General features: G+C 34.4%; 1 long non-coding RNA gene across 2 annotated transcripts in view; it reads right to left on the reverse strand.

The window, feature by feature from the left end:
* LOC111512405 (uncharacterized) overlaps positions 1–1872 on the reverse strand; it is a 165921-nt gene extending 164049 nt beyond the window's left edge. For both annotated transcript variants that reach the window (XR_012467820.1, XR_012467819.1), the window contains exon 1: positions 1592–1872. This is a non-coding gene — a long non-coding RNA (uncharacterized lncRNA). The remainder of the gene's footprint in view (positions 1–1591) is intronic.
* Between the last annotated feature and the right edge of the window lie 21779 nt (positions 1873–23651).

The raw sequence follows: 23651 nt of genomic DNA on the forward strand, positions 1-23651 counted from the left end.
TGATAGTTTTATCATTATCACCTTGGTTAATTATGTCTGCTAGTTTTTTCTTCACTGATAAATAATAGTCTCTTTGCATTTTGGTTTGATCCCCAAAAATATTGATGTTTGGTATTTGAATCGATTTTTTATTTCTCAGTATGTATAGAGCTTCATCAGTACTACTCAGTACAACTTTCAAAGGTCTATTTTTAGTACCACAGAATTTACCTAATCGAAATGTTTTCTTAATTTTAACTTCACTTGATAGAATACCTAATATTCTATTCACATTATCTGTATCATCTTCAGCCCTGCGTCTATGATCTTTTTCAGCTGATTCTTGAATATTTGTCACAATTATATTTGCTGATCTGATCTGTCTCTCATGAATTTCTTGGATGACTGAGTTTAAGTTGGTTTCAGCCAAATTATTGCTATTGTTGATAATTTCCTGAAGTTTCCTATTTTCTTCAATTAGTTTTTTATTTATTTCCAGTACTTCATCCAGTTTTGCAATGACTTTGGGAACCTTTTTAAAGTCAATTCTGCAAGAGTTACAAAAATAAATCATGTTGCGTTTTTTTAATGCCAGTACTCTCACTTCAGAGGAACTCAGCTCAACACACTTCTCATGATGATAAAGTGAACAGCAGTCACATACCACAAATGTATCTTTTTCATAGATTTCAATTTTGCATTTGTCACATCTGGCTTCCATTTTGGATGAAATTTATTTAAGGTACACCACTGGATATTTTTTACAGCGAACACCTTTGCTTCAGACACTATGTTTTTATTAACAATAAATTGTTGGTTGCAGTTTTATTAGGTTTTTTCTTCACAGGTAACCCTTTAACAGTCACTACTTAATCAGTTTTGGAGAGTTTTCATTTCTCTATTTACTGATATAAAATTCAAAATTGATTGGCTATTTTTCCTCAGTAAAAACTTGCTATCAGGAGCACTTCACTTATAGGTGTATTCAGTGACAGAGAAACTGTATCTGTCGTTAACAAACACATAGATAAAAGATGCAAAAATGTTTTAAAAATATTTGAGATAATCCAAGAAAAGCTTCATCCTATTGCAAATCTAATATGAGAGTTAGGATGAACTATCATCATGAGTTTACGTATGAAAAATCAAATTCAGCAATATGACATTTAATAGACACCACTTGTTATTTTTTACAAAGTTTATCTTCTTCAAACCGATAATTATGATATGCAATTTGAAGGCTGGGCCACCAAAACAGTTCCACACCTTCAAACCGATGGAGTAATAAAAACATTCAAAGCAAGGCAACCAAAGTAAAGTTTTACAGCGAAAAAACGCTTTTTCTCACCAGCAATTACACTGACAGCGATAAAAGTGACAGAGACAATACTGATAGCCATGAAATCAACATCTAGGTGTCATTATTCTTGAATCAAGAGTGAATTCTCACAATTTTAATGACTGTCACTGCCTTAATCAAACTGAATCAATAGAATCCAATATTTAAGTAAGAAGGATTTCGACCAAATATTAAAACTTTGCTTAAATACTTTAACAGAAATTCACTCTACTGAGGTAATTCAGATGGATATGTAAATCAAATAAAACTCACCAATCAAGTGAACAGGTTGAAGATACCTACCGAAATGAAAAACGAATTGCCACACTTCACTGAATCACATAACCTCAACAAAATAAGACAACAATCCTTCAATTTTAACTTCACTTCGAATAACGATTTAAATAGATATAATAATAAGAAATTTCAATATCCTAATCGAAACTCATTTGTATTATACTTAGGACATTTTTAATTCGAATCGAAACATTATTTTGAATCGAGACGAATACGCAACACACAGTTAATGCATCTAGACGCTTCAATTAGGTCGGCTCTGCGGTCTCATGTCAAGGCACCCATAGATTTTAACAATTGAATCGTATTGTTGACAAATACGAGTTTATAGTCATAAACGTACCTTGTTCGTACATTCGAACATTGATAATTGAATAATTGAACTTTCAAACAAGAGTTCTTGTTGAAATTTCTCATTATTCAGTTTATGAAATGGATTTAATTTGACAATTGATATTTTGTTTTTATATCTATGCATTAGCTAGGATTATTTCAGGAAATAACATCTACAAATTCCTACCTCTCGACCTACAACTGTTTTTAGATGAATGTTAATTTCTTGAAAGTGAAACTTTATTATTTTTGAGCAATATCAATCGAGCAAGCTATAGTCCAGGAAGAATCTGCGCATGAGTACTGAAAACTATTCCACCTCAATTTTTTTATGCGATCCTCTTGAAATTGCCCTACTGATGATATTGGTGCATGTTGCCATGGGACAACCCCGTGCCATATTGTTTAAACCGAAATTGTTCAAACAATTGCAAGGATTTGTTATTTTTCAACCGGACAATTTTTTTCAAAATTTTGTATTGTATTGTAAGTATAAATAAGAAACATCATATGGCTTTTCATGATGAGGTTGATATTTTTGGATATATGAATTATTAGAAGTTCGAAAAATCTGAAATTTGGGTATTTTTGACCCACGAAAAAATTAAAAAAAAAAGTATATTTTCTTAATTCCTATACAATAGTTGATAATAACCTTGATTGAGATTTGAATTATTTTCATTGTTAATAGTTGTTACCCTATTTGTTTATTGCGCGCATCCCTTATTTTTAAGTATAGCCGTCTCTCTCTGGCTTATAAGCTGCATCGGCCTCTCTGTGTCCTGAACCATTATTCATAATTTTTTTTTAAACTAAAAACATCATCTAATTTGGCCAAAGCCTCGGTAGATGAAAACATTATCCTGAAGTGAGTTAAAAGACACGAAAAGAGTAAAGGTAATCGCATTGCCGATTCTTTAGCCAAGAAAGCGGTTGGACTGAGAATTTTAGGACTCAGTGACACCTACGGCCTGATGAATTCGAGAATTGCGGAAGTAGCCAAACGTCACACCCATGCTCAATCCCTTATCTTCAAGTATAGCCGTCTCTCTCTGACTTATACGCTGCATCGGCCTCTCTGTGTCCTGAATCATTATTCATCATTCATTTTAAAAACTAGAAACATCATCAAATTTAGCCAAAGCCTCGGTAGATAATAACATTATCCTGAGGTGAGTTAAAGGACACGACAGAAGTAAAGGTAATCGCATTGCCGATTCTTTAGCCAAGGAAGCGGCTGGACTAAGAATTTTAGGACCCAGTGACACCTACGGCCTGATGAACTCGACAATTCCGGAAGTAGCCAAAGGTCACACCCATGCTCAATCCCTAAAGAGTTGGGATGGAATCATCAAAGGATGCAATCTTGCCAGGAGACCCTGGGCGACCCTGGGAAGCTGGCGCCGAAAAAATATCTGGCGATGACCAGGAAAAATCTACGCTTAACTGTAGGATTTCTGACTGGCCGCTATCAACTGAGGAATTACCTTCATAATATGGGGCTAGTGGACACACCTCTACGCAGGATATGTAAAGAGGAAGATGAAACTGTCAGGCATGTCCTATGCGAGTATCCGGAGTTATCGTCAATAAGAGAGTGTGTGTTCGGCGAGTCTTGGCCTACACCTGCCGATATAAAGGAGATGTCTTCTAGTAACCTGTCCGCCTTCCTGGAAAGGACAGGATTGGCGATGACCTAGGAGAACAACTTCTCGGGAGGATTTATGATACACTGTTTGGAACCTTTGGTGTAGTAATTAATATTACTGGAGTTTTTTCCAAAATCAAACCATTATTTGAACACCTCGACACGTATTTCGATCACCAACTAAACAGTTTAGTTTGATCTTCCTCTTGGAGATGATCACTTGGTGATCGAAACACGTGTCGAAGTGTTGAAATTACGGTTTGCTGTTGGGAAAAAACTCCAGTAATATTTCCTCGGGAGGGTGCACGATGGATCACATGTGGCCTAAGTGCTGTGGGTCTATATTCGCCCTCCTTACTCTACAGATACACGTACGCCATGAAAATTTTGAAAGAGATCAATGTTGGTTTGAAGGTGATTGACAATGTTTCGTGATGAATTTCACAAGTTCGGACTTCCATTGTCTACTATATAAAATGATTTGAAATCCCTGAAACAAGTAAAAAAGAATAATTAAAAACGAATAGTTGAAAATAACAATTATATTAAGCAACAATTAACCTGAAATGCAATGATAGTGAAATAACCTACAAGTAAAAATATAATAATTGAATAAATAAAAATTGAAGGAATGCAAAAAGAAAATAATAAAAAATAAAAAAGTGTAGAGATTCCAAGTCACGTTAGTTCACGACGTTTCGATTGTTGGTATCTACAATCGTCTTCGGATTGGTTCCTGATTCCTCCGAGAGATGACTATTTCATAGGTCGTTGAAATACTTTCACTTTCTCTACTTTCCATTTTCCGCTTCACTGATTCCGTGAGAGATGACCGATTTGCCGGGAGTTGGTCATTTTCCGTTTGATGATGGGTTTCCATATGTTTCGTATATCTACGCTGGCCTGGCTGAATACGTTGTTGGACAACATGTATGCGGCTTCCTTAAATTTTCTCCTGAACCAATGTTCCTCTCTGTGCAAGATCTCAGCTTGGGACCACTCGATGTTGTGTTGATGGGTCCAAACATGGTCTGCTATTCCTGATTTGCTGGTTTCTCCTCGCTGTGTGTGCTTCTTGTGCTCGGCAATGCGAACATTCAATGGCCTCTTAGTTTCACCAATATAAGATTTTCCGCACTCACAGGGTATCTGGTAAATGCAAGTATTTCAACGACCTATAAAATAGTCATCTCTCGGTGGAATCAGTCCAGTCATCACCCGAAGACGATTGTAGATACCAACAATCGAAACGTCGTGAACTAACGTGACTTGGAATCTCTACACTTTTTTATTTTTTATTATTTTCTTTTTGCATTCCTTTAATTTTTATTTATTCAATTATTATATTTTTACTTGTAGGTTATTTCACTATCATTGCATTTCAGGTTTATTGTTGCTTAATATAATTGTTATTTTCAACTATTCTTTTTTAATTATTCTTTTTTACTTGTTTCAGAGATTTCAAATCATTTTATATAGTAGACAATGGAAGTCCGAACTAGTGAAAGAGATCAATGTTATTGATAATTAAGTTCCTTCGGCACTAACATTAATTTCACCTGAAATTCCGTTTACATCATTTGCCTTGCATATGCATGCACTTCGAGCGTCTGCTCAAGCATATTTTTGGAAAAATGCATTATATTCCCAGTATGAAACAATAGATATTACAGGTTTTAATAAAAAATTATACTTTACCACCTTTATTTATTTGCGCGAAACCTAACTTGAGTAAACATGTAACTACTAGACCCAACGATTTCATTTTTTTTCTGATCAATACCGTAGATTGCTGAGGAGAGTGGTGTGATGACTGCTACCTAAGTCATCCCAAATTATTTGTCAGTTAGTACATTATCCACATCGTTATTATTATCTTTTTTCAATAAAAACGTTCAACATAAAACTTCTTTACTTATTTTATTTTCAAGTTTTTAGTTTCTAATTTAGTTTCTCACTCTGTTAAGTTCATGTGCCTCAGTATCACAAGGTTATATGTGATTCGCCATTTTATAGTTTGGTCATCTTGAATTTGCTTCTATTTCAAAGTGTACTACTATTCTACTTGTTGAGCCCTGTTATTTGATACCCATATTGAGGTAGTTGTGAAAAAATGTTATTTGCCATTTTGTAGCTACGGCCATTTTGAATTCGCATCTTATCCTATAGACCTTTTCATTGTAAAACGAGCGCAAGCGTAGCCGCCATATTGAAATGGCGGTAATTCAAAACATTCGTACTGTTTTAATCAACAATGGCTGGGCAAGGAATATTATCTCTACAAACAGATAAATAATTTGAGAAAACCATTGATGGTGTTTCACTCATTTATAATTCAGTTGAGGCTCATAATTGTAAACAATTAAAAACGTTGTTAAAATATCATGGGTGTTCGCAAAAGGAAAAAAAAGTGAGCTGATTGAGAGGTTAGGTATCAGCATTTGTTTACTATCTAAAAACATATAAAAAAATTAGCATTTACAGTTTCATTGTCAATTTATTTGATGTAATTGATGTAATTGAAAATATATTTCAGTTGATAAGAGTATTACTAATAAATAATTATTATGGAAAATTAGTATGGAAGTAATAAATAAATCAAGCCATTAATATTTTGAGGCTGTTCATATGACATTATTAATTAGACAAATATGTAAATACTGAAATGGATATGTTAAGTAATTTTTGGTAGAGGGAAATATTTAACACAACATAATATATATGAAATTTATGAAATTTACAGAGTCAAAAATGCAATAAGGAATAATGTACCGGTGGACCAAACAGTTGACAAAGGAAAATGGTTAAAATTTCAAATACACCCAATCAAGGTCTGAATTTCTATTGTTCTTGTATGTTCTCTAGCTCCTCCACTGTTTATATCTTCGTTGATTATACTCATTTCAGATGTTTGATCTGGTGGTATTTGTTCAACATTACAAGCATTATCATCAAGTATCTTGTGAACCTGTTCATGAGCCGCTGATATCTATCAGGAAAAATTTCTCATTACGATTTATACATTTCTACTTTTATATAATTTAATATTATTCACACAGTAGGTACCTGCGCATCTGTTGAAATATTATCTATTTTTGTATATTCATATCCATTTGCTTTTTCCATATCTAATCTTCTATATTTTTCACATAAGCTGGTTCTTTCTTTGATCTCCTATAAACAAGTTTGAGGTTATAACTCCGAAAATCAGATTTCTGTATGATTTATTTTTTACCTCACCTTTTTGATTGATTTATCAATATGTTGAAATTCCTGATAGCTTAAAAGATCAGAGTTTTGTTCAGTTGGACTACTTTCTCCAATGAAATGTAATAAGCAAATATAAGTAGCCTTGGTAACATCATCAATAGATTTAAAGCCTCGGTCATTCCTGTCACATTTTTTCACCCACATTTCGCAAATTTTTCACATGCTTTAATATGATGATTTGATTATTTTTATTTTTCTACACCAGTACTCTAACAATACACTTATATGACCATAATCCGTTTCATAATGATATCCATTATGATACAGATTTTTCATAACGATACAGATTATCAACCAATAGAAACCCATGATTTTTCAATCAAGAATCCTGTTCCTTTGTTTGTCCTAGATTCTAACCTAAGTAACTGATTGCTCTATTTGTCAAAATCAGTTTTCATATTACCTACCTATATTATCAAAATGTCTGAAAACAGCGATATAGAAGGAATACCATCGACTCCAATATTTTTAAAAGATCAGATTAATTACAGTTGTTATATTCAATATAAATATAATTAGAATCTTTATATTTTTCATATATCCATGATGATACCATTAAGTTTGTGTTTTTTTAAAAAAATATGAGTTAATTACTGTAAATGTGTTCAATACAAATATAATATCTATAGTTTCTCATTATTTATCGGGTTTAGAAAAAATAGCGTATGCAACTCTCATGTAATGGTTATTAATACACTCGCATATACCATACAAAACTCGCCTTCGGCTCGTTTCGTATCCTGGTTAATGCTCGTGTCTTAATAACCATCATTACATGATTGTTGCATAATATACTATTATAAAATAGTATGTGTTGGTTTTGAATGATTTGTATCGTGTATCACTTTTACATACTCCATAACAACACCGTTTTGTGGTTTCCTTTCGTACAGATAACATAATTATAATGTTTATTTTGACTTACTACTTTATTTTCTTTCACTTTTTTTACAATAATTGAAGTTTAATCTATATTTCAATTTTTAAAACATGAGTTGCAGGTTGTTTACAAAAAACAGTAGGAAAAAGATGGCTAATGCTGACACATGCGCACAATTTTTTTTTTTATGAAAAGGCCTATTAGTCAAGCCCTGTCATTCAATGCACAATGCATAGAGGATCTGTAATCCGCCATTTTGTAGCTGCGACCATTTTGAATTTTCAAAGAATTTATTGAATTGAATTGTCATCGAAACTATATGTGTGTACAAAATATCAGACCAATCTGTCAACAAATTTGACCTAAACAAATAAACAGATAGATCAAGCTGAATAACACCTTTTCAAAAAGAGATTTCAATATTTATTTGAACGTAGTTATTTTGAAAGTTTTTTTTTCTTCCGTATAATTTGATGTGTGTTTCGAAAGGGTTTTTTCCACTTGAAAACTGAAAGAAACTTCTGTGCATGATGTACATATCTTTATAGAGATATTGTAGTGTGATTATTTTTTCTCTCCTTCCTATTCTGCAGATTTTATTTGAACAATGACAGTATCGAGACGCTGAACATTGGACTCAACTTAAATTTCTGTTCTTAAGTAACAGGTACAATCGACAAATTGTGTCATGAAAGTTCATATTATTCTTTGAGAAACAACAAAACCACAACCCATTCTCGATTAGCATCAATATCAAAACTCGACACCGAGAATTACCACCGTAACTTGGGGTGAAGTCTTAACAATTTACTATAATGTTGGTGATCAAGTAAGGCATACAATTCGACTCGGAAAATTCGAACATGAAGCGGCATCTTAATGAGCACGTCAGAAAAACTGAAATTTCCCAGAATTGACTTCCATTCAGGAGTATCTCGTTCTGGATTGAGTGCATCTCCTGGAGCAAGTCGGAGCAGACAAAATACACTATGAGTACAGAGCGTACTCACTGTTAGATTATTTCAGCATTAATTGGAGTTTGCTAATTACTCGTTGCTTTAATGAATAAGCTCTAATGAACCACTTTCTGTTAATTAAAGGGAGCGCCTGAGACACTGGCAACTACGAACCTACGGAAGAGTGGAGAAACAGAATCCGTGGAAGTCGAATTTATTTCGGGAAATCTAATATTGATGTATTGAGGGAATAGGGTGTCAATATTTTCATTTTCATTTCAATAGTGCTTTCATAATATTAAATCATATATAGATCGTGTATTTAATTTTCGGTAACAAATCAAAACTCTGCTCTACTTTGCCAAGCTTTCGCTTCTAATGGGAAGCTTCTTCAGGGCCTATAATTTATTGAGTCGTGGATTTTTTTTGCCAATGAATAACATTACAAATCATACTTACAGCAAAAATGAGTAAAAAGCAATGAATTGAACATATAAATCGACGAAAGAAAGTTAAACATCAATAGATTTTTTTGGTTTGACAAATGTCATACCTTCACATAAATATCAGTTTTCAATGGGCATGATGATTTGATAATTTTTGACTCTAAAGGGAGAGTTGACTGATACAAGTTTTATAATTATCATAATGTTTTTTGTTGTACTTCCAATAAGTTACTGTATATACTGGTGAGATCATCAATGTCAGTTCTCTTATTCATACAACTTTTTTAATCAAGACTTATTAATTTCAACCATTTGAAGGAGAAGGCGTTTGGAAATATTTTTTTCTATATGTAAAACTTTGATATTAGAATAATTTGGTTTATGACCTGTTTCTATAGAATATTGCGCTAATGCAGTGATATTATTCAAAGTTTATCATTGGAGTGTACCACTTGTATTACAAAAAATGTGAAATATACGATGTGATTCTTTTTTTGTGTCAGTTTTAAAGATGCTCTATTTCATTGGACGTAAATACAACCATCTACTGTTTTTTCCGGTGTCACAAAAAATTATTCACAAGTATCAATATTTCAAAAAAAAAGAAGTACATTTCAATGTGAAGTTTGGAAAATGTCACCTCCTATTAAGATTTTTGAGATAGAAGATAGAATGTAGAGGTGGTTAATGAAGATGTATTGTTAGCCTATACGAGAGGAAAATCAGAGGTTTATTCTCCTAACTCGCTCTGGACCAAGATGTTGAAACTTGCTTCATAACAACATTGACATTTCGAGGTTATTTTTTTAAATCGTATACCATTTAGAGCAACCGTCCATGTTGGATGGTTGAGTGGTATTTTTGGTGCCTGACGTGACGAACTTGTTAAGCTGATTATTGATGATTTTGAAAGCACCAGCCCCAGAGTTTTGGTTACATTGAAGTATACTAAAAACAATCAGAACAGGGTATTCGTCATTTCCAAAGAAGAACTTTCTTTTGACGCCTATGGTTTATACCAAAAATACGTAGATTTACGTCCTTTAAATTTGGAAAATCGGTGCGATTATTCATGAGTTGAATAAATGGTAAATGTGTAGAACAAGTTGTGGGCATTCATACCATTGAAGCTGTTTCAAAGAAAATTGTAGCATTCTCTAAATAGGAAATCCTCAGCTCTGCGCAGATCCTCAGCTACTATGATTGTTGAAAATGGTGGCGATCTTCTATCGGTTAAAGAACTTGGAGGTTGGGGTCGTATACTGAAAATTCAGTTTCAAAGAGAATGAAGAAAACAAAACAATTATTTCATAGTAATGAGGCCACACCGATAACAAGTTCAAATACTGGTGCTAGAGATGGTCTCATCACTGGAATGGAAATTTCAAACGGCCGCCGGCGGTAAGAAATCTTACGAACGTAGACTGTTAACATTCACTTTTCAATTGTCATCTGAATACCGTTTATATACTGTTTCATATATTTCTCGGGAAGTTGTTCCACATGTCTTTTATATTCATCGAAAATACAATGAAGATCACCTTTCGTTTTTACCCTCTGTCATTTCCACTATCGAGTATCTGTAAAATATCTAACGCAATTTCCCAATTCTACGAATTAGTTTCCCCGCCTCCCCTTCCCAGGTTCAATCAGTCCGCCACCTCTAATTAAAACGCCTTTGTAAGTGGAGCGCGACGCTAAAGTTCGGTCCATCAACGCCGGCCGTTATATTGCAATATGCAAAGTAACTGCAAAATCAATATTTAATCACGATTAGTCCTGGAAACAACACATGTGCTGCTTTGTTATCGTCATACGCGCTAAATTAATCAAAACGTATTTTTCAATATCGAAACGAGACTCGAACTAATTAAAAATTCCAACAGAAATAACGGCACTCTTTTATTACTTGTTTAATGAAAATTATCCAATTCTTCATGTTCGTTGTATAATTGCTTTTTGTGCATTGCGATCGGTGGAGGTGAAAAATTGTAGTAGTTACAAACTTTTCATATACCTGCATCTGGAATCAAAGTGACTATAGAAATAGTATATTCGTCGTGAATCATTAAAGCGAGTAATGCCCATTTTTTCGCATATTCGCATATTAAAAAAAAATAATCATGAGGGATATCCCAAATACGAATAATATACTACACTAACATACAGTGCGCATCATAAGTGTTGATCCCCCTATCTATTCAGCCGTGCATAGGAATTGAAATTTGCTACAATAATTCAAGAGTTATCATTGTTTAAGAATAACGACAAATAACTTAGCGCAATCTCGTTTAGAATTACAAATTCGGCCCTGTATTATATCGGTTTTGGTTCAGGCATCAAGTGAGACATATTTTTTGACGTATTTGTTATTTGCGTAGATATTAACTGCACTTTGTCATAGGTGTTTGTGGATTTTTGAGGATAAATGGTCAATACAAGAAACTGATATAACGGAAAGTGAAAGTGATTGTATACTGGCTGTTAGTTGGGCTTGCCATTCATCTTTAAAGAATGGTTGCACCACGTGCGTTAAATGAGAAATGCGAAGAGATTGTTACTTCTGGTGAGGCTCATCGCAATTATCATGAGGCTGTACGAATATTTACGGAACGTTGTCCAGATCGCCCTACCGATGAACATTATTTCAAACAGTGGAAAAACTTTATGAGAACGGCATTCTGCAAAATGAAACACGTTCTGGGCGATCAACTACAGGGGAAGATAAACAAGAGGACATTATGAGCGAGTTTGTGAATAATCCGTCCTCATCGAGTAGAACTGTTTCTGTGATGTTTCGCAGATGACGGTATTGAGAGTTCTAAGAAAAAATGAATTTTATCCGTACAAACTAAAAATGGTGAAATTGTGAAATTATCTCTAACAATATTTTGCGAAATACCAGCTGCATGAAATACATTTGTTTCAGTGATGAGGCTACTTTTTTCAAAAGGTCACATGCATAAACAAAATGTGAGGTACTGGTCGATGAAAATCCTCGACTTTTTCGCGGAACTCATACCCAGTTTCCCCAAAGTTAATGTGCGGGCAGGAATACTGACTCATCACATTATAGGTCCGTTATTCATTGAGGAAAATATGACTGGTACCCTCTATTTGGAAATGTTGCAAACAGTGACAGATTGACTGATAGTACAACTGTAGAAAATAATTTAGACGAATTTGACATGGACATTATTCTGCAACAGGATGAAGATCCTCCTCATTTTGCAGTTACTGTGAGGACTTATTTGAATACTGTTTATGCAGGACGATGGATTGGGCACCAAGGATCTGTTGAATGACCTCCAAGATCACCAGTTCTAACTCCTCTAGACTTCTCCCTATGTGGTTACCAAAAATATACTTGCGATACTTTGCCAAGCATCAGGACTGAAACTAAAAATAGACTCTATTTTTGCTAGTAGGTCAATGGGAAACATTTTGAACATTTAATATAATAAAGCAAAAATTAGTATTGATTTAGTTGCTTCTCTGTTTGTGGTATAATTCTTTGCACGGTCGAATACAAAATAAAGCCTCTTTTCAAATGAGTTAACACTATGATGCGCACTGTATATAGACACGCTTGAAGAAGATATTGTATAGCGAAACACGTGTAAAAAAACGCCAAAGATATAACTTGAATAGTAACCCAGAGTCCAAAACACTGCTTACAATTCAGTGTGACACAAAGCTATTTGAGCTTCACTCACTTATATTTTGTTATTGAGTGAAAAACTTTTGAAATATATAATTTTTTCTGACAGATAACATATTTACAGTGGCCTACTTTTCACTTTCCAAATACCTAAATGTTTCAGTAAGGAGCTATATATTTTAAAATGAACTGTCAGTTCAATGATTAGGTTTGACGCTATAGAACATATTTTTAAAGAAGGAATCTCTCAAAGTTCACTTGCGGTTGAAAATAGTTGAAAGGTAACTGTGAAAGAAATGTTTCGGTTTTCTACTTCTCCATCTTTATATAAAAAAAAATTGTGAGCTGTCACGGGACGCCCGACAGATGTGAAATGTCAATAATAATACTTTATGACCCTTGTGATGATTGTTGTGTCCTGAAATATTCATAAAGAATGTGTTATTGAAGTATACATAAAATTTTTTAATGTGGCTTCAATATACCAATAAACTCAAGATCTTAGCTAGTTATTGCAATATATTACTGATGATCCTAAATTATGAATATCCACAAAAAATGTTTCAACGTAAATTCTACCATCATCAAAAAAATCAATAATTGTTTGTTGTTGTTGTCAGTCTTAATGAAATTTATTTTTCAAGCAAGTATTTTGGTGCATTATTTCTCATAAGAATGAAATAAAAGTAATTAAAATTCATTTCAAAATATCATATGCTATGAACATTCTATACACTTCAATCAACCAAAAAAGTAGATTTTACATTTACCGATCCTTGAGACAGACCAAATATACGTGGTCTTACTGCACAGGTAACTGCACATTTCAATTATAAAATATAAAAATATAACATACTGAATCCTGCACTGACACCTGTCGGATATGATCCAACGTCCTTCGTGTTATTAGCCAGAGGATTAGTTGTGTTCTTATAGATGTCAGTCCATTAACCTACAGTGTAGGTAATTTTAGACTGGCCTGAATGAATTCTTTTAGATGCTTGGATTAACAGCCAGTCGCCACGTATGCCCACTCATTCTGTGAAGTTTTCTTCCTTATATGAAGAATTGAGAGAATTTTGGAAATGCGGTTGTTACCTCGTTCACGGGCAGATGGAGCCTTGACAAACATGTTGTTTGTTATTCACTTCTGCCTAATTCGAGGAATGATACTCTGAAAGGAATTCGATTTTCAATTATCGGAAATCATCGACTTTATATTGATGATAGACACGACCTCGCACTTTCGAGTGGCCAAACAACTCAAAACCGATCTGCAAGTGTCCGCCGCCAACACCATATTCTGTGAGTATTAAAAATTATGTATTGTGATCGGGTCGGCAGATACGGAAAAATAATTAAGAAAAGAGAAATGAAACTTCCTATTTTTTTCCTGTTTCATTTGTAACTAACGTTACTGCACGTTACTTATACAAATGAGTTTGAAAATGTCCATATAGGACGAAACTGCAGTAACGTTAGTAACAAATAAAAGAGGTAAAAAACAGAAAGATTCATTTCTCTTTCCTTCATTATGATTTCCTATCACGTAGGCCACATCCATCAATTTATTGGTAAAATAATTGATGCTTCTTCAAGTCATGAAAAATGTATTTTTATTCACAACTGAGATCTGATATACTGAATATCTTCCAAAGACGAAGACTCACTTTTTATACAATTTTTGTGTCGTCATTCAAAATCATTTGATTTCACTTCAATTGAACTCATCATTTCGAATATCTCGAATATGGGGTGAGAGTTTCAACCCCGGCTCCAATTTCATGAGTTTTTGACCCCTCTGTATACAAAGTATTCCTACAAAATTTGTTTTCGACATGATCATAATTTATGTGAGATGTGTCGCAATAAAGTGTTACTTGAATGTTATACATTCTCTTCAAGTATTGGTCAATTCTATTTTATTTTTTTTTTATTTCTGATTTTTCATATTATTTGAAATTAGAAACCTATGAAGCAGGGACAAAATTATTTAAATTGTCAAATTCAACTTTTTTTTATTGAAAGTGCATTTCTAGATCGAATTTAACAAGAAGTTACTTGGAAAAGTTGTGTCTACGGCAGTTTTATATCCATATGCCAAATTTTATGCAACTAGGATAAAGTTAACGTTTTGCTTATTTTTGACAGATATCCCCTTTATTTTAAAAAACTAGTTCGGTTAATTGTCATCAATTCATGTATACATAACAAACTCATCATGGAGTTTAACTTTTCTGATAAATTTTCACTTATACGGACATTTTTAGAGAGAAATCAAAAATGTGCTTTAAAATTTTCAACATGACTGGTGCAAAGTTTCAATCACTTGGCTAATTTCTTAAACAAACGTCAGTACCTTCAATTTTGAAAAAGCAGACACGACTCAAAAACTGCAATAAGTATTAATAAAATTACTAGAGTTGAAATTACATTAAAATTTCAATATTCAGTATTTACAGATTATTCATAAACACTAACAAGGGCAGTAAGGATGCTTAATCACGTTGAATAAAATTTTTAAGTAGGTCTTGACAAACAAAATGCATGCTATGGTAGTGTCAAGTTGTGGATTCACTTGTCAAATTTTTAACAGTTATTGTTGCAATAATGTTGTCTCTTCAGGAAAAAATAGAAATAGTTTTAATATGTGGTGAGAATACACCACACCGGCAAGTAGCTAACATTTTTAATGAACGGCATTCAGGAAAAAATGTTCAACATACTACTGTGTCAAGAATAATGTCGAAATTTAGAGAAACAGTATCCGTAGCAAATCAATTTAAGAGAAAGCACACTCCAAGTAAATATGATGAGGAGGCCCAACTTAACATTTGTTTAAAAGTTATTGAACACGGGCAAACGAGCATAACCGATATTATAAAAAATACCGATTACAAGAGAGAAAGTTTTAGAAAAATTTTAACAAAGAATAAATTTTGGCCTTACAAGCCAAAATTCATTAACACATTAAAAGAACGAGATTTTGATGTCCGTTTGGGGTTTTCATCCTGGTTTCAAGGAGAGAGAGAGAGAAGAAAATGTGAAGTTTCCGTATAAAATTTTATGGACAGATGTCGGTCGGTAGCCAAGCGGTTCGGCATGGATGCTTTGTTCACTCACTCGAATTGACTGTCGTGTTGGTCGGTGGTTCAAGCACTAGTCTGAACGATCGATCTTCACTTGCTATCGTCCAACCCGTGTTAGGAATCACACGTTAAAAGGTAAGACCTCATTAATCCTTAGCTCGCACAAGTTTTGACTTCTGAGGGTTGTCGTTCGTAGGGGTGCGACAGCTGGTTAACGGAAAAACAGACAGACAGAGACAGGTGAGGCAACGTTCTCTTCAAATGGAACGGTAAGTTCTCAAAATTGCCGATGGTGGGCCCAAGAAAATCCCAATTTCACAGTTGAATGTGGTGATCAGTATTTCTTTATAACTAATGTATGGTGTGGGATACTTAACCACCAAATATTTGGGCCATTTTTCTTTAGGGAAAATTTATCATCCGTCGGTTATCTCAACCTTTCAAATAATGAGGTTAGTGGAGTTTTAGATAATATGCAACTAAATATTAAATACAACCTATGGTATCAGCTTGATGGCGCACTAATACATCACACGGTTGCTGTAAAACAGTCCCTCCAACAAATGTTCAGAGGCAAAGTTATTGAACGTAACTGGGAACATTATTGGCCACCTAGATCACCCGACTTGACGCCTTTAGACTCTTTCTTGTGGGGTTACCTGAAACAGAAAGTGTACCGGAGTAGACCATTTACTGACATACAACATCTGGAAGATACCATTCGCGAGTGCTGTGCAAATATAAATCTCCGACTTATTAAAACTGCAGTAACAGATGTCAGTAGAAGGACCATAATTTGTATTGAACGTGGAAGACGACATACTGAAATGTAGGCTATAAGTGTTTGACAACCTCATTTAGATCAATAAGTAATTTTTTGTTCCCATTTGTATCTCCTATAATATTATTTTTGTTTAAAATCTATAATAATAATAATAGTTCTATCAAAATTATTTGCATTTTTTTTAGTTGCCTCTGCATTTTCGAAATCGAAGGTTTGTTTAAGAAAATAGCCAAGTGATTGAAACTTTGCACCAGTCATGTTAAAATTTTTATAACAAATTTTTATTTTCTCTCTAAAAATGTCCGTGTAAGTAAAAATGTATCAGAAAAGTTAAACTCCATGATAAGTTTGTTATGTCTAGATGAATTGATGACAATTAACCGGACTTGTTTTTTAAAATAAAGGGGATATCTTTCAAAAATAAGCAAAACGTTAACTTTATTCTAGTTGCATAAAATTTGGCATATGGATATAAAATTGCCGTAGACACAACTTTTTCAATCAACTTTTTGTTAAATTCGATCTAGATCAAAAAAAAAAAGTTGAATTTGACAAACACTGAACGTTAGTGGGTTGCAGTTGGCCGCATCATTTCAAGTTAAATTTAAAGCACAAATAAGTGTCAAAGTTAAACTTCATTGAAACTTTTCAAAAAAAAAGTTTCCCATATGGTGCGCATGATCTAGTTGTTGTAGCTGAAGATCAGAAGACAAAGATGTGTAAGTGGTATTGATGTATAAAAGGAATTGGTGGTTTTCGCACCTAATGATGAATGAATATTTCACAAAACAATAAAAAATAATGCCTTACAACGAGTTTTTTTGACAAAAACCATGTCAATGTAATATATCAACAAATTATCTCTTCTTCATACTTACATTCACTAGATGGTTACTACATCTGCTTTTCATGCTCAAAGAAAAGCTTCCAATAATTTTTAATAATAAAATTATTAGGAGTTAAGAATATCAGTCAGCTGAACCTTTTGTGGTTGGAGAATCCAGTGAAGAAGTACTCTTAAATGAAGGTATTAATTGTATCCTCAAAATATACAATAGACTTGAAATCAATCAGAAATTATCCTTTCTGCAGATGTTTTCCAGAATTTATTTTTCAGAAACATATATTTTCAAAATAATAATCGACTCAAGTATAACATATATTCCTAAGGTTTTGTTTAGACGCCTGAGTTCCATTATTATTAAATACATCAAAAACAACTCTAACGTTGGTGCCATAGTTATTACATACATGTACTGGAGCAATAATAATTGACACACAAAGAATCATTTCTGAAGATAACAGGCATATTGTTTTAAGTAATATGAATACTTATGTCTATACGCTTCAAAAAGTTTGTAATTTCGAACAGTATAAAAAAACGCTTGAATGTAACCTCATCAAAATCGGAGCTGCGGGTGGGGTTTTCCAAATATTGTGTATTTTACATATTCGTTGACGCTACTATAAACAAAGGTTTCCTCCCACTACTGCATTATTAACGAGATATTGAGTCATCAAATATAAATGCTCATTTAGCATTTACCTTTATATTGCACTTCGTAGTCACCACAATTAGTGTTGCAGACGATACCCATGTTCAATACAAAGTACTTTACGATTCATTTCAGGATAACAATCCAAGTGTTTTTAAAATTTAAGTCATCTTTTCAAAACCATAATTTTTATATATAATCTTCAGTTCCCGTTGTCACATGTCAGCACTTTATGAATTTTCCAATGGTTTCCAATAAAATATATTCACTAACCCCACGAACTCTGAGAACTATCCTTCTAATTGCTCCAGTAACATCGAGAGCATATTCTATGAATATATATATATATATATATAAGAATTCCTTACAGAGTCTGTAACAAAAAATGAATGTTAAAACGATTCTGTGAAAGGTTCAACCTTTTAAGGATGTATCGTTAGCGGATATAGTTTGGAGACGGTCGTTTGCCATTTTAAAATAGTATGTGAGCTTGAATACATGCGAAACTAATCTTAAAGAAACAAGTACTCAAGAATGTGGAAGTCACAAGCAGAGTTAGATGTATATGATGAAATTGGCTGATACTTTATGAAATTGGGGTCCAACTCTATTGTGAAACTTCCACCGGTTTGGATGATTGCCATCTAGCCACTTTTGAACCGGCAAAGATACCTCATCTCGATGGAATATAGCACCAGTTGGGAACTCAATCATCAAAACCGGTTGATATGCAGACTACGTTCCCTAGAAAAACCCACTAGATCACCTGATTTGATGCCTCCGAATGCTTTTTAGGGAACACATCATATCTGAAGTGTATGAATTCATACATCAGTTCATTTCAGAACAGATGGATGGAAAAATATAGGTGCTTGCGATAAAATTGCCAAAAGATCTTTTCCTAATGCAACAAATCAATTTGTGACTATACTTGATCATCCTTATACTCATTGAAATAAACTAGACTGAGTTTTGAATTCGTTTCTGTCCATTTGTGATTCATAAAAAAAACACCTATCAGAAAAGTTTCGAAAAAATCATTACAAAGTTGAGTTCAAAGGTCAGAAAGAGTGCAGTAAGTATATATGTATGAATACAAGAAGATAGAAGTTTCTCAAGTACCGGAATTTGGAAGTTCTAAAGGAAGTCGTTATTTGGGTCCATGGTATTTCAGTAATCAAAAAACAAAACCAGTAGTTCATTCGTAAAAATGCCCCCATATAAAAGAGATACAAATACCGAGAACAACTTTGTAAGTAAATAATTTTGGGAAATTTGAAAAAAGTTTATGGAAATTCCACTTTTAACAGATATTACATACACTATTATTAAAATATTGATAGATATTAATCGCATAGTAATGCTTTTGTTCGGTAAAGTTGGTATTATTGGCAATAATTAAACTTGAAATTCACGCAAAACAGTGAATTTTGAAGAAAACACATTTGAAGAATATGAAAATATTTTCAGATTTCCGTTTTGAATTTGAAGGTAATGTTTAGGTTTTTGTTTCGAATGAAAATAGTCGATTATCAATAGGACAAAGTTTCATAAGTTATTCATTATGATGAAAATATTCATATGTGAACCTTTTATTTCCCTAAAAAAATGTAAGACTATTAATAATTTATGAAAATATAATCAGATTATAAAAAATGGTCATATCCAACATCAAAAATCCTACCTCACCCACTGACTACACTCCAGAATTTTTCTTGTCCTCATTACATTTTAACATTCATTATCATTATCAGAAGAACAACATGTACAATTCTCAATCCAGTGTGAAACGTAGACGGACCTATTACCGGCAACCAAATTGTAATTTTTTTCCATCCTTGGTCCATGTTTCGTTTAAAATAATGATCCTTATTAGTATTAATGACGTAGTCTGAGAAACTCTTGTTAGGCAGCGACGGTTCGGGTGATTTTCAGTCTTTTAGATGTCGGTGGAGTATCTGTGTTCTGAAAGCCAAATTGGAAGTGACTAGGAAACCTACCAGTCAACTCCATTGAGACAGCTGGAGTTTTGTATCACTCTCTTGTTTCGATACGTGCATTGATGGAGTTGATGACCTTCATCAGAATGCTGGGAATTTCACTTCAAAAGGTATTTGAGTCTTTTTGCAATATAATCTGGGAGAATGGAATGAGATGGAAACAAAAAAATGATCTTCCATATCAAGTGAGTTGAAATTAAGGTAATCGAAATCACAGATTTTCGCAAAGGCTCAGAAATAACAAGTTTTTCAGGGAAAACAATCAAATAAGAGAATTGACTCTCACTAGGGGATGTGATGGATTGAAATATCTCTTGGGAAGTTTGAAACGAAAATACTCAATATCGATCTCAACAATTGGAAATGCTATCAAAATCAATAAATGAGAGAGAAACACACTCCACAGTCGAAAGCCTGGAGAACAATAATCAGAATCAAATAGGAATACTAAAAATAATACTGGAAATTTCGAAGAACCCATTCATAACCAGTTTCCAACAACTAACACAAAGGCATTATCGGAATTTTCCAATTGATATTGACCACAATTGCAAGATGTAGGAAGCTGATTTAGGTCATGAGGAAACCTGCGAGGTTTTCAGTACGTAACTCTAATGTATCCGATCATCAAAATGATAGGCATTTCTGAAGTTTCTGGTGAAATTAACTAATTTCTTGTAGGTTGTTTTCCAATAGCACCGGACATAAGTGACATCATTTCATGGAACTCAAACCTCTTGCAGAGCAAAGCTCTCCTATAGTAAACAAAGCAGAAGTTCTGCAGTTTCGACGACATAACTGATACTCTTACTATGCAGTCTGTTCATTTTACTTGTCCTGGCATCTTGTATCTGTATCTGTAGAGTAGGGACGGTGAGTGTAGACTTACAGCACTTGGCCACATTTGACCCATTGTACATCCTCCCAAAGAGTTGTCCTCCTAGGTCATCGTCCATTCTGTCTTTTCCAGGAAGGTGGACAAGTCACTAGGAGAAATCTTCTTTATATCGGCAGGTGAAGGCCAAGACTCGTCGAACACACACTATCTTTGGCAACATTGAGGTGTCTCACGGCGGCCTCCGTGAAGGTTTTGGAAGGTGCAGCGACATTACCGTCGTTGGATGGCTTCTTCAACCTTCTTGGGGTTCCCTCCGTGGAGCTGCTCAAGTTAGGACGCTTCCCTGGGGGGGCAGACGGTTCCTTGCCTTTATTCAAGGCAGAGCTCTTTACGCCCGTCGCAGAAAGTACTCTTGCTGCTGGAGGTGAAGTGGAGGAGGTGGAGAGTGCACTTATAGTTGCTGCCACTCCTGCCTCTATCGCTCTCTCCTTCTGGCCTCGGCGCCGGAAATGCGCTTACGCCTTGGCCTTTTTATTATATCACATGGTGATCTGCCATGTCCAGCCTCATTCCGAGCGGTAGATTGGGGTGGACATTTCTGTTCATCCCCAAGCACCGCTATAGATTGAGGTGAGCATTCCTGTCCAGCCTCGGAATTGGTTTTTGTTTTTTCTGTGTCGGTTTTTGTATTTGTTTCATTTATGTATGTTTCCACGAGTAGCAGGGGAAGAGTTGGTCACTCTGGCAGAGCCCCGCGTTACCAGAGGAAGGCTGATTACAATGAGGGTTCGCCCGGTTCCCCAAGGGGATCGTTCGTACCGCAGATCACCCAGCGGCCATTCAGCTGTCGGCACGATTCCTTACACTTTTTGGGTAGTCATGGTTCCCATCACCCTATTTATTTCTGCGACTGACCAGGAGTCCGGCGACCCCGTCCGTAAGGCCACATTGGCTTCCAGGACAGGGCTCCCAATCCCCTGGCCGTTCCCCTATCCGCCACCTGGGGACGCGCCGATAGGTAGCCCAACCCATGGGGTCCTGGCATCCTATTTCACTAGGTCAAGTTTTCATTGTTGAAATTATTACTTCATGTAACTTTTCGAAAGTTCAAGGAAATATTACAATCTAGAGAAAGAAACAACATAACGATTACATTGGAGTTTATTCCGAAGTTCTTCAAGGGGGTATTGTAGATCTGCTATTTTTATTATTCATAGCACTGACATTTTGTCAGCTTTTGAGGTATTCGAGCATATGAACAAAGATCCTCAGATATTTCTCAACTTCTTCTAATGAAGCTTTAATGATGTACAGAAGTCTCTCACCAACGATTTCGAAAATATACTTGGAATATCACTATCCATAACCTGAAAATGAATTACAATAAATTATGGTAGAATCGGCAAAAACTGTAATGAAATGATAACCCATATTCTTCGTTTCGAATTGGATAGTGTCCTCAAGCTTCCATTATTATTGTTCTCACAGTTGAAATAAAAACAATATCAAGATATGTGATGGAATCGACGATACTTGATGAAAGTCCATAACCTATTTAAGAAACACTTTATTGTAATATTTTCAGTAAACAGTAGGGTAAACTTTGTTTTACTACATGGGATGCAGAACGCAGTGGACGTCCAAAAGAGGCAGTAACACCAGAAAACACAAAAAAATCCACAAAATCATTTTGAATTATCGGAAAGTGAAATTGCGTGAGTTAGCTGGCATTTTAAAGATATGAAGAGAACGTGTTGGCTTTATATTGCATGAGCATTTGCCTATGATAAAGCTGTGTTCAAAGTGATTGCCGCGCGAAGTGGCAAAAACAAGAAAGTCTTGATGAATTGAAGTTCCAATTGCTCCCACATCCATTGTATTCGCCAGATTTGGCACCCAGCAACTGATGGATGTTCGCAAATTTCGAAAAAATGCTCAAATGGAAATGTTATTGCTTAACTATGTGGCTCTTGATGGAGATTCCGTTAAAAATCTCTTTAAAAAACAATATTACTTTATTGATACGACGTATTTGGAAAATTTATATTTGATTCAGACAATTGTAGTCATTCGTAGTATTCATGAACTATTTAGCATTCCGCTTCAATTTCTAGAATTTCTCCACATTGGAAAAGACTGCTCAAAGTTTGTCACTAACTATTCATATACAATAAATTATCTGAAAAATCGATGAAATAATTTCAAAATCTACCTTGAACATTTTCAAGATTAGTCGACCTCTTTTACAAAATTGAAACGAATCTTTCATATTGTGGGATGTTAACACCAAAAACAAAGACAAAAACCAAAAAAAAGTGTGCGTCTCGGGACGCCCGACAGTAGTGATAACTCAAACTAATCAAAGTTAAACTATTTAATAAAATATAGTAGAAGAATATTACGTGTTTGCTAGTTAGATTTTTAAAATAATGTCAACACTATAACGCACACTAAACACGGAATGTCTTTCCGATGAGAGAGGTGGAGCCTACCTTCCACTGACGTATGCGTGAGAGAAAGAGAAGCCAGAGCCGTTACGCGTTAAGTAACGAAGCGGTTCACCCTCACATAAGGAGTTATCACTTCAAAAAGTAAAAGTCATCAACCGACGACGGTTGTGGATACAACAATCGAA

Source organism: Leptinotarsa decemlineata, unplaced genomic scaffold, assembly GCF_025532065.1.
Source record: "Leptinotarsa decemlineata unplaced genomic scaffold, Ldec_3_MD MMD2_tig00026354_RagTag_RagTag, whole genome shotgun sequence".
Classification (NCBI taxonomy): Eukaryota; Metazoa; Arthropoda; class Insecta; order Coleoptera; family Chrysomelidae; genus Leptinotarsa; species Leptinotarsa decemlineata.